Source organism: Mercenaria mercenaria, chromosome 13 (genome assembly GCF_021730395.1).
Source record: "Mercenaria mercenaria strain notata chromosome 13, MADL_Memer_1, whole genome shotgun sequence".
Classification (NCBI taxonomy): Eukaryota; Metazoa; Mollusca; class Bivalvia; order Venerida; family Veneridae; genus Mercenaria; species Mercenaria mercenaria.
In genome coordinates this window covers 9,454,667-9,466,921 of record NC_069373.1, presented here as the reverse complement: position 1 = coordinate 9,466,921, position 12,255 = coordinate 9,454,667, and the positions used below count along the sequence as shown (strand labels likewise).

The following is a 12,255-nucleotide window of genomic DNA, read 5'->3' as shown; positions in this document are numbered from 1 at the left end:
TTGTATCACCACAAGATCTTGGTTCCTTTCTTGAACTGGCTAGATTTCTTCATGGGTTCCAGAGTTTTGGCCCCTTAAAGGTCCAAAATTGGCTATTTTGGCTTTTCCAGCCATATAGAGACTTCATTTATGGTTTTATTTGATACAAACTTCCAAAATAACTTCAACAACAATAATTCTGGGATTATATGACAAATCAGATCCAAGCGTAGGTTCAGAGTTATTTTATATCTGATTACCTCCCCTGATTGTAATCAAAATGGATTTATATCAGTAAGTACGACTTATTTGAAATTTCATTATTGTCATTAGTTGGACTGAGCCAAAGAGGGTAGATAACTATGGACTGATTTTATGTCAAATTACCTCCCTTTATTTCAAATTAAAATGGGTATATGTCCGTAACTAATGAAGATACTGATCTGAAATTTCATTTATGTCAACAGATGGACTTGGACAATCAGTGAAGATACATATTGACTGAATTTATGACAGATTACCTCCTTTATTATTTATCTAAATGAATACACCTTAGCAGCTTCTAATGAGACTGGTTTGAAACGAACGTATCATTTTGAGCAATAGTATTCAGGTGAGCGACACAGGGCCATCATGGCCCTCTTGTTTTATTAGCTCACCTGTCACATAGTGACATGGTGAGCTTTTGTGATCACCCTTCGTCCGTCGTCAGTCCGTGCGTCCGTCAACAATTTCGTGTCTGCATGATAGTGGTTTCGTTTATGATTTTATTTTAACCAAACTTGCACACAACTTGTATCACCATAAGATCTCGGTTCCTTTCTTGAACTGGCCAGATCCCATTATGGGTTCCAGAGTTAAGGCCCCTGAAAGGGCCAAAATTAGCTATTTTGACCTTGTCTGCATAATAACAACTTTATTTATGATTTGATTTTTACCAAACTGGCACACAACTTGTATCACCATAAGATCTCAGTTCCTTTCTTGAACTGGACAGATTCCACTATGGGTTCCAGAGTTATGGCCCCTTAAAGGGCCAGAATTAGCTATTTTGACCTTGTCTGCACAATAGCAGCTTTATTTATGATTTGATTTTTTACCAAACTGGCACACAACTTGTATCACCATAAGATCTTGGTTCCTTTTTTAAAACGGGCCCAGATTCCATTATGGGTTCCAGAGTTATGGCCCCTAAAAGGGCCAAAATTAGCTATTTTGGACCTTGCCCTGCACAATAGCAGCTTCATTTATGACTTGATGTTAACCAAACTTGCCATACAACTTGTATCACCATAAGATTTTGGGGTTTTCTTTTCTTGAACTGTCGAGATTCCTTTATGGGTTCCAGAGTTAGGGCCCCCTGAAAGGGCCAAAATTAGCTATTTTGCCCTTGTCTGCACAGTAGCAGCTTTATTTATGATTTGTTTTTTTACCAAACTGGCAACAACATGTATCACCATAAGATCTCAGTTCCTTTCTTGAACGGGCCCAGATTCCATTATTGGTTCAAGGTTTATGGCCCTGAAAGGGCCAGAATTAGATATTTTGACCTTGTCTGCACAATAGCGCTTCATTTATGATTTGATTTTAACCAAACTTGCACACAACTTGTATCCCCACAAGATCTTGGTTCCTTTTCTTGAACTGGCTAGATTTCTTATGGGTTCCAGAGTTTTGGCCCCTTAAAGGTCCAAAATTGGCTTTTTTTGGCTTTTGCACCATTTTAGAGACTTCATTTATGGTTTTATTTGATACAAACTTCCAAAATAACTTCAACAACAATAATTCGGGGGATTATATGACAAATCAGATCCAAGCATGGGTTTCCAGAGTTATTTTATATCTAAATTACTTCCCCTGATGTAATCAAAATGGATTTATACCCAGTAAGTTCTTATAGGGACTTATTTGAAATTTCATTATTGTCATTAGTTGGGCTGAGCCAATCAGGGGGTTTTTCAAATTTCCTCCCCTTTTTTTCAAATTAAAATGGGTATATGTCCGTAAACTAATGAAGATATGATCTGAAATTTCATTTATGTCAACAGATTTATTTGGGAGTCCTTCTTTTCTTCACTTACAATAATTTTTTTTTTTTAATTATTTCCCTTTTACGATACTATAAATAGCTTATTTTTAGTAACTTTTTTATTATTGGCCGTAGGGAAAAACCGAGACCACTTTTCTGTGGTACAACTTGGATGGTACCTCCAATTTGTAGGTGTATTTTGACATATCTGTACCTTGTAAGAATTTTTTTTTCTTTTTGGTTAAATTTCTTTCCTTTGTTGTTACTGTCCTTTGGACTAAGATATTTTTTCTGAGGACCTTCTTGTCCTCAAGTGCAGTGATAACAGGTGAGCGATATAGGGCCATCATGGCCCTCTTGTCTTGATAGTTTCAGAATTACTTGAAGGTAAATTCCAAATTTTACCTGGATCTGTAACACATATCTATTTTATTAGCTCACCTGTCACATAGTGACAAGGTGAGCTTTTGTGATCACCCTTTGGGCGTCGTCAGCGCATGCGCTCATACGATTGGTACCTTAGGTGGTAGGAGGTGTGGCCTAGGACAATAGAAATCCTTCGTATTTATTCCCTAACCACTTAATTCTTTTGTTCCTTAAGTGGTCATTCTATTGTTTTCAAACAGTGGAATGACCACCTAATACATGAATCGTATGGGCGCACGTCTGTCCGTGCGTCCGTCCGTCAACAATTTCTTGTCTGCACGATAGTGGTTTCATTTATGATTTTATTTTAACCAAATTTGCACACAACTTGTATCACCATAAGATCTCAGTTCCTTTCTTGAACTGGCCAGATCCCATTATGGGTTCCAGAGTTATGGCTCCTGAAAGGGCCAAAATCAGCTATTTTGAGCTTGTCTGCACAATAGCAGCTTTATTTATGATTTGATTTTTACCAAACTTGCACACAACTTGTATCACAATAAGATCTTGGTTCCTTTCTTGAACTGGCCATTCCATTATGGGTTCCAGAGTTATGGCCCCTGAAAGCTCAAAGGCCCAAACTAAGCTATTTTGACCTTGTCTGCACAATAGCAGCTTTATTTATGATTTGATTTTTACCAAACTTGCACACAACTTCTATCACCATAAGATCTTGGTTCCTTTTCTGGAACTGGCAAGATTCCATTATGGGTTCCAGAGTTATGGCCCCTGAAGGGGTCAAAATTAGCTATTTTGACCTTGTCTGCACAATAGCAGCTTCATTTATGATTTGATTTTAACCAAACTTGCACAAAACTTGTGTCACCATAAGATCTTGGTTCCTTTCTTGAACCGGCCAGATCCCTTAATGGGTTCCAGAGTTATGCCCCCTGATAGGGTCGGAATTAGCTATTTTGACCTTGTCTGCACAATAGCAGCTTCATTTATGATTTGAATTTAACAAACTTGCACAAAACTTGTGTCACCAAAAGATCTTGGTTCCATTTTTTAACTGGCCTGATCCCATAATGGGTTCCAGAGTTATGGCCCCTGAAAGGGCCAAAATTGGCTATTTTGACCTTGTCTGCACAATAGCAGCTTCATTTATGATTTGATTTTAACCAAACTTGCACACAACTTGTATCACCATAAGATCTCGATTCTTTTTTATACGCCGGCAGGGACGTATTATGTTATCGCCTCTGTGTCCGTCTATCTGTCTGTGTGTTGGTTAGCAGTTTCACTTCCACTCTGTAATTCTTGAACGCCTTGATGGATTTCAGAGACACAAATGTTCACTCATTGAAAGGATGTGCAGAACGCATGTTTTGGATGACTAAATTCAATGTCAGGGTCACACTTAGGGGTCAAAGGTCATATGACTTTGTTTTATGTGAATATTGCTCTGCATTTGCATTGCATTGCAGTGCTCTTGTTTTTATTTGGCAGATCCTTCTTTTGTTCGCTTACAATATTTTTTTTATTACTTCCCTTTTATGTTACTATAAATAGCTTATTTCGTAACTTCTTTATTATTGGTCATAGGGAAAAACTGAGACCACTTTTCTGTGGTACAACATGGATGGTACCTCCAAATTTTAGGTGTATTTTGACATATCTGTACCTTGTAAGAATTTTTATGCCCCCGGCATCTACTGGTGCGGGAGGCATATAGTGATCATCCTATCCATCTGTTCGTTCGTCCGTACGTACGAGGTTAACCAAATGGGACCGTTTCGTCTAGCATCAATACCCCGTACTAGAATGACTTGATACTAATGCAGACTTACCCTGTGACCATTCCTCATCTTCAGACATCACCTGACCTCAGTTTGACTTTGACCTTGACCTCATTTTGGACTTAGGTTGCTTTATATGGGCCATCTCTTGGTTAACCAAATGGGACCATTTCGTCTAGCATCAATACCGCTTACAAGAATGAATTGATACTAATACAGATGTAACCTGTGACCATTCCTTATCTTCAAACATCACCTGACCTCAGTTTGACCTTGACCTTGACCTCATTTTGGACATAGGTTGCTTTATATTGGCCATCTCTTGGTTAACAAAATGGGACCATTTCGTCTAGCATTAATACCGCTTACAAGAATGAATTGATACTAATACAGATGTAACCTGTGACCATTCCTGATCTTCAAACATCACCTGACCTCAGTTTGACCTTGACCTCGTTTTGGACTTAGGTTGATTTGTATCGACAAGGATGGCACCGGGGGCATCAAGCGTTTATTGAACGCAGCTTTTTGTTTCTTTTTGTTTTTGGTTAAAGCAGTGGTACTCAGGTGAGCGATATAGGGCCCTCTTGTTCAGTTAAGTAGGTTGCCATGGAAAAATGTGGTTCTGAATTTATTTTCTTTAAAATGTTAACATGTTTTAATAATCAAGCATGCTGTCTTTTTGACAGCACTAGTTCTTCCTGCATTGATTACATGGAAGTCTTGTCATCATTTCTAGGTTATGGATAAAATGAGAACCAGTCAAAGAACTGTTCTTTATTGTTACAGCTTCAAGCCAACATAGGTGACTGCCATGCCACTGGACAGAACCCGATCACGTTTATTCGTCAAGTTGTTGCTGCGTGTGTCTGTCCAGACTTAATGGACACTTGTAACTTCCCAGACGATGTGAAAAACAAAGCTCGAAGAATTCTTCAGGGATGTAAAGGACAGAGTGTAGGCTCTTATAGGTTTGTAGATTATTACTGCATTAGTGAAATATTTGCCTATGTTATACAAATGGATATGATAATTATATAAAAACGTTAACGGTTTACTGTCTGTTGAAGTAGGTCTGTTTATGTGACATCTACCCCACTTGAAACTGACAGAGACAAAAATGACTTTGGCTCTAATTATGTCTCCCGCCTAGAGATTTTGTTCTGTCTGTTTGTATGTCACAAAGTTTGTCTGACCAACTCCAGTGGCACAGCAAGTAGGATTTACTTCGCTGGAACAGAGTTATTGTCTTTGAACATTGTGAAAAATGCTTAAAAGTTCATGTTGCATATATCTTGAAAAAATATTTCACCTTTTAAAGTCATGAAACCATGCACAGTGACAGGAATTGGAGGAACATGTGTCCTATAGACACACACTCTAGTATATGTTGTGGCTACTTCTTTAACACAATTTTGCAGATTTCACCAAACCTTACAGGAGTTATCAGTGAAAAACTTATTTAAGCATATCATTGGCATGTTCCAGTCCAGTGATTTTCAGTATAGTTATGGCTCGTTGTTTGCCGTCATGTACAGTGCTTTATACTACCTGCCATATACCACTGGGCTGAATTTCACCAAACCTAATGAATGATTGGTGTGAAGCCTAGTTAGGTATATTATCGGCATGTTCAGATTAAGTAATTTTTAGCTAACCCGTGATTTTCAAATACTTTAATGCTACTTCTCTTATACCACTGGTTGGAATTCCACCAAACATATCACTAGTATGTTATTGTTAGGCCGTTAATTTTACAATGTCTGCATGTTAATAGGTGGGAGACATAGGGTTTTTATGCCCCCCGCATCTACTGATGCGGGAGGCATATAGTGATTGTGATTGTCCTGTCCGTCCGTTTGTTCGTTTACCCGTCCGTACTAGGTTAACCAAATGGGACCGTTTCGTCTAGCATCAATACCCCTTACTAGAATGACTTAATACTAATGCAGATGTAACCTGTGACCATTCCTCATCTTCAGACATCACCTGACCTCAGTTTGACCTTGACCTCATTTTGGACTTAGGTTGCTTTATATGGGCCATCTCTTGGTTAACCAAATGGGACCGTTTCATCTAGCATCAATACACCTTACAAGAATGAATTAATACAGATGTAAACTGTGACCATTCCTCATCTTCAAACATCACCTGACCTCAGTTTGACCTTGACCTCGTTTTGGACTTAGATGCAAAAAGCTTTTATTGAATGCAGCTCCTTGTATTTTAGCTCACCTGTCACATAGTGACAAGGTGAGCTTTTGTGAACACCCTCCGTCCATCGTCCGTCATCAGTCCGTCCGTCCGTGCGTGCATCAACAATTTCGTGTCTGCACGATAGTGGTTTCATTTATGATTTTATTTTAACCAAACTTGCACACAACTTGTATCACCATGAGATCTCGGTTCCTTTCTTGAACTGGCTAGATCCCATTATGGGTTCCAGAGTTATGGCTCCTGAAAGGGCCAAAATTAGCTATTTTGACCTTGTCTGCACAATAGCAGCTTTATTTATAATATGATTTTTACCAAACTGGCACACAGCTTGTATCACCATAAGATCTCGGTTCCTTTCTTGAACTGGTCAGATTCCATTATGGGTTCCAGAGTTATGGCCCCTGAAAGGGCCAGAATTAGCTATTTGACCTTGTCTGCACAACAGAAAGCTTCATTTAATGATTTTATTTAAACCAAACTTGCACACAATTTGGGTATCACCATATGATCTTGGTTCCTTTCTTGAACTGGCCAGATTCCTTCAGGGGTTCCAGATTTAAATGGCCCCTGAAAGGGCCAGAATTAGCTATTTGACCTTGTCTGCACAATAGCAGCTTCATTTATGATTTAAATTTTAAAACAAACTTGCACAAAAACTTGTGTCACCATAAGATCTTGGTTCCTTTCCTGAACCGGCCAGATCCCCTAATGGATTCCAGAGTTATGGCCCCTGAAAGGGCCAGAATTAGCTATTTTGACCTTGTCTGCACAATAGCAGCTTCATTTATGATTTGATTTTAACCAAAATTTGCACAAAACTTGTATCACCACAAGATCTTGGTTCCTTTCTTGAACTGGCCAGATTCCTTCATGGGTACCAGAGTTATGGCCCCTTAAAGGTCCAAAATTGGCTATTTTGGCTTTTGCAGCCATATAGAGACTTCTTTATGGTTTTATTTGATACAAACTTCCAAAATATCTTCAACAACAATAAATCTTTGATTCCATGACAAATCAGATCCATTCGTAGGTTCCAGAGTTATTTTTAGCTCGACTATTCGAAGAATAGTCTAGCTATTCTACTCATCCTGGCGTCGGCGTCGGTGTCGCACCTTAATTAAGTTTTTGCATGCAAGTACACACAGCCATCAATTAAAGGCATATAGCTTTGAAACTTATTTTTTCTTTTTCTAGGTCAATTACCAACCTCTCTGGGTCAAGTCCCATAACTCTGACATGTATTTTGAGCAAATTATGCCCCCTTTTGGACTTAGAAAATTTTGGTTAAAGTTTTACATGCAAGTTACTATCTCCAAAACTAATGCAGATATTGATTTGAAACTTCACATGTGTCTTCAGGGTTATAAAACTAGTTGATAGCAGCAAGTCCCATAACTCTGACCTTCATTTTGGCCAAATTATGCCCCCTTTTGTACTTGGAAAATTCTGGTTAAAGTTTTGCCTGCAAGTACATACAGCTATTTCTAAAATGCATATAGATTTGAAACTTATTTTTTCTTTTTCTAGATCAATTACCAACCTCACTGGGTCAAGTCCCATAACTCTGACATGAAATTTTGAGCAAATTATCCCCCCCTTTTGGATTAGAAAATTTGGTTAAAGTTTTACATCAGGTTTTACTATCTCCAAAACTAATGCAGATATTGATTTGAAACTTCACATGTGTCTTCGGGTTATAAAACTAGTTGATAGCAGCAAGTCCTATAACTCTGACCTTCATTTGGCCAAATTATGCCCCCTTTTTGGACTTAGCAAATTTTCGGGTTAAATTTTTGCGTGCAAGTACATACAGCTATTTTTAAAAGGCACAAAAGAAATATAATTTTTTTTCTTTTTCTAGATCAATTACCAACCTCACTGGGTCAAGTCCCATAACTCTGGCATGTATTTTGAGCAAATTATCCCCCCCTTTTGGACTTAGAAAATTTTGGTTAAAGTTTTACATGCAAGTTACTATCTCCAAAACAAATGAAGATATGATTTGAAACTTCACATGTGTCTTGGGGGTTATAAAACTAGTTGATAGCACCCAAGCCCCATAACTCTGACCTTCATTTTGGCCAAATTATCCCCCCTTTTTGGGATTTAGCAAATTCTGGTTAAAGTTTTGCGTGCAAGTACATACAGCTATTACTAAAAGGCATATAGATTTGAAACTTATTTTTTCTTTTTCTAGATCAATTACCAACCTCACTGGGTCAAGTCCCATAACTCTGGCATGTATTTTGGGCAAATTATGCCCCCTTTTGGTTTAAGTTTTACATGCGAGTGTCTATCTCCAAAACTAATGCAGATATTGAATTGAAACTTCACATGTGCCTTCGGGGTTATAAAACTAGTTGATAGCAGCAAGTCCCATAACTGATATGCATTTTGGTCAAATTATGCCCCCTTTTGAACTTAAAACTCTTTTGATATTTAACCTTTTTGGGTAATATTTTCCTGCTTCTGGGACAATATTTCGAATAGTCGAGCTTGGCTGTCTTACGGACAGCTCTTGTTATATCTGATTACCTCCCCTGATTGTAATCAAAATGGATTTTTATCAGTAAGTACTTATAGGACTTATTTGAAATTTCATTATTGTCATTAGTTGGACTGAGCCAATGAGGATAGATAACTATGGACTGATTTTATGTCAAATTACCTCCCTTTATTTCAAATTAAAATGGGTATATCTCCTAACTTATGAAGATACTGATCTGAAATTTCATTTATGCCAACAGATTTATTTGGCAGATCCTTCATTTGTTTACTTACAATCATTTTTTTTTTTAGATTACTTCCCTTTTACGTTACTATAAATAACTTGTTTTTAGTAACTTTTTTATTATTGGTCGTAGGGAAAAACCGAGACCACTTTTCTGTGGTACAACATGGATGGTACTTCCAAGTTTTAGGTGTATTTTGACATATCTGTACCTTGTAAGAATTTTTTTTTCTTTTTGGTTTAATTTCTTCCCTTTGTTGTTCCTGTCCTTTGGACTTAGATATTTTTCTGAGGACCTTCTTGTCCTCAAGTGCAATGATAACAGGTGAGCGATATAGGGACATCATGGCCCTCTTGTTTATGAAAATTAATCTCTTAGTGTTTCTGTTTAATAATCAGAAAACAGTTTTCCATAATTTCTTAACCTCTAAATCTCTTTTGTGAGCTAACTATACAGACTGATAAGCAAGAATTCATATTTTTCTGAAATGTTTTTAAAAACTTGATTGTTTTTAAAATTTTCCAGTGCGTCACCTGGTATTGATGTGGTTCGTCAAGATATTGCAAACTATATCGCAAAGAGGGATGGCCAGAAAGCTAGTTCGGATGATGTTATACTGTGTACTGGTGCTAGTGACGGAATTAAAACTGTTCTCAACCTTCTCATGACAGGGAAAGATGGTAAAGAAAAAGCTGGTATAATGATACCTGTACCCCAGTATCCTCTATATACTGCAACAATTACAGAATTTAATGCTCATCCTATCCCTTACTACCTCAATGAGGAAAACAACTGGAGTCTCGATGTGAGTGAGTTAAAGCACGCCATTAAAGAAGCCAAAGGAAAGTGTTTGCCAAGAGCCATCTGTGTGATAAATCCAGGAAATCCGACAGGACAGGTACTGACTAGAGAAAAAACATTGAGGCTATTATCAGGTTTGCAAATGAAGAAAAACTCATGATTTTAGCTGATGAGGTTTATCAACATAACATTTGGGCAGAAGGTTCAGCATTTTTCTCTTTCAAGAAAGTGATGACAGAAATGGACAATGGTAAATATAGCAAGACGGAACTGGCTTCATTTATGTCATGCTCTAAAGGTTACATGGGTGAATGTGGATTCCGTGGCGGGTATGCTGAAGTTGTGAATCTCCATCCAGATGTTAAGGCTATACTCCTGAAGTCTATTTCTGCCAAGCTTTGTCCTCCGATCTTAGGACAAGTTGTAATGGACACTATCGTGAACCCACCACTTCCTGGGGAACCGTCTTACGATCTTTTCGAGAAGGAGAAATCTGAAGTTCTTTCATTACTGAAGCAAAAGGCTCAATTTGTTACCAAGCTGTTTAACTCGATAAAAGGTATCCAATGCAATGAGGTGATGGGAGCCATGTATGCATTTCCACAAATTTTTCTGCCCCCGAAGGCTGTTGCAGCAGCAGAGGCAAAAAAGCAGTCTCCCGATTTCTTCTACTGCATGCAGCTACTTGAAGCCACTGGAATTTGTACTGTGCCAGGTTCAGGATTTGGAGAGAAGAAAGGCACATACCACTTCAGGATCACAATTCTTCCAAGGCTAGAAGAAATGCAGACAGTTCTAAAAACTTTCGAAAAATTCCATCTTGAATTCTTGAAGCAGTACGAGTAATCTGTTGGAACTTACAGAAGGTAATTTTATTTTGCGATATTCCTTTTTTCTAAGTGTTTTTTATTTTACAAAAAATATGTATGTGTATTTTGAAAAATACATGACTTAAAATCATGATCACTTGTTTTACACAGGGTCAGGTATTGTATTCCAAGTCGCACTTCAACATATAAATGCAGATCTAAAAAATACAGTAGTATGTATATGAAATAGTTTGTTTATGTAAAAAAATGCTCTGCATTGTCAAGCATGAGATACATTTTTAAAACAAAACAGAATTTTTGCGGACACACAGTCAAAAACAAGTATCAGCAGATCTTCACTTAGATTTTTTACTTGGCGATATATGACCATTTTGTGTCGATTCACTGTAAAACCCAGCTCACTCACTCACTAGATTTTTTTTATGTACAATGCTTGATTAGGCTCATTTGCTCTATATTAAACTAAGACTTCAAAATCTGCCTTATTCTGTTATGGTACTGCGCTATGATAACATAAGCTAGATGATCAGTAGTCCATAATTCCAGTCTTTACAGGATTTTGAAAGTGGCGGAATGATCAATACTGTAAAATAGGCATTTTTCTTTAGCAGGATGAGTGCTAATGGCAGCAGGTCAAGTGAACATTTTATGAAGCTTGTCCTGCAGGAGCACTTACTTTCAAAGACTTTGGTCAAGCCCTGATTGAGCAAAGACTTGATAATTTGATTTTTGACATATATCCTAAAGCATGACTTGCTTTAAATACTTTATCAGTTGAAATATCACATAATGTCACCCAAGCATACATCCTAGTCTGTATTGCAAAGATAATATGTTTATACTATGCAATATATATGCATAAAACACAGGTTTATTTTAGCAGGGAGTGCACCAATATGTTATTGTCACATGAAACAAATTGGTGTTATTTACTCTACATGAATACAGCACAACAAAAGTGTTGGAAGTATCAGAAAATAAGACTACAGCTCACACCAAGCAAACCGAGTCACCTACCACATTCTGGTGGACATATTATGGTGAAGGTGAAGGTCATGGTAGCTGGGGTCAGATTTTATAGTAATACTAGTAATAGTGTTTTTATGCCCCCACTTTGGGGGGGACATACAGATTTGCCCTTGTCCGTCCGTCCATCCGTCCGTCCTTCCGAAAATGTTGTGTCGCACCTAGCTCCAAAAGTATTTGACGTATAGTCACAAAACTTTACAGGAATGTTGGTCAGCATGTGTAGTTGTGCACCTGGGGTTTCGCATCCGGATTCATTCAGTCATGTATGAGTTATGGGCCCTGACTTTGTAAAAATTGGTCATTTTAGTGTTGTGTCGCGCCTAGCTCCAAAAGTATTTGATGTAAAGTCACAAAACTTTACAGGAATGTTGGTCAGCATGTGTAGTTGTGCACCTGGGGTTTCGCATCCAGATTCACTCAGTCGTGTAGGAGTTATGGCCCCTGACTTAGTAAAAAATTGGTCATTTTAATGT

General features: G+C 37.8%; 1 pseudogene; it reads left to right on the top strand.

Annotated features, from left to right (window-relative positions):
- LOC123529908 (alanine aminotransferase 2-like) overlaps window positions 1–10,789 on the top strand; it is a 39,129-nt pseudogene extending 28,340 nt beyond the window's left edge.
- The last annotated feature ends 1,466 nt before the right edge of the window (window positions 10,790–12,255 follow it).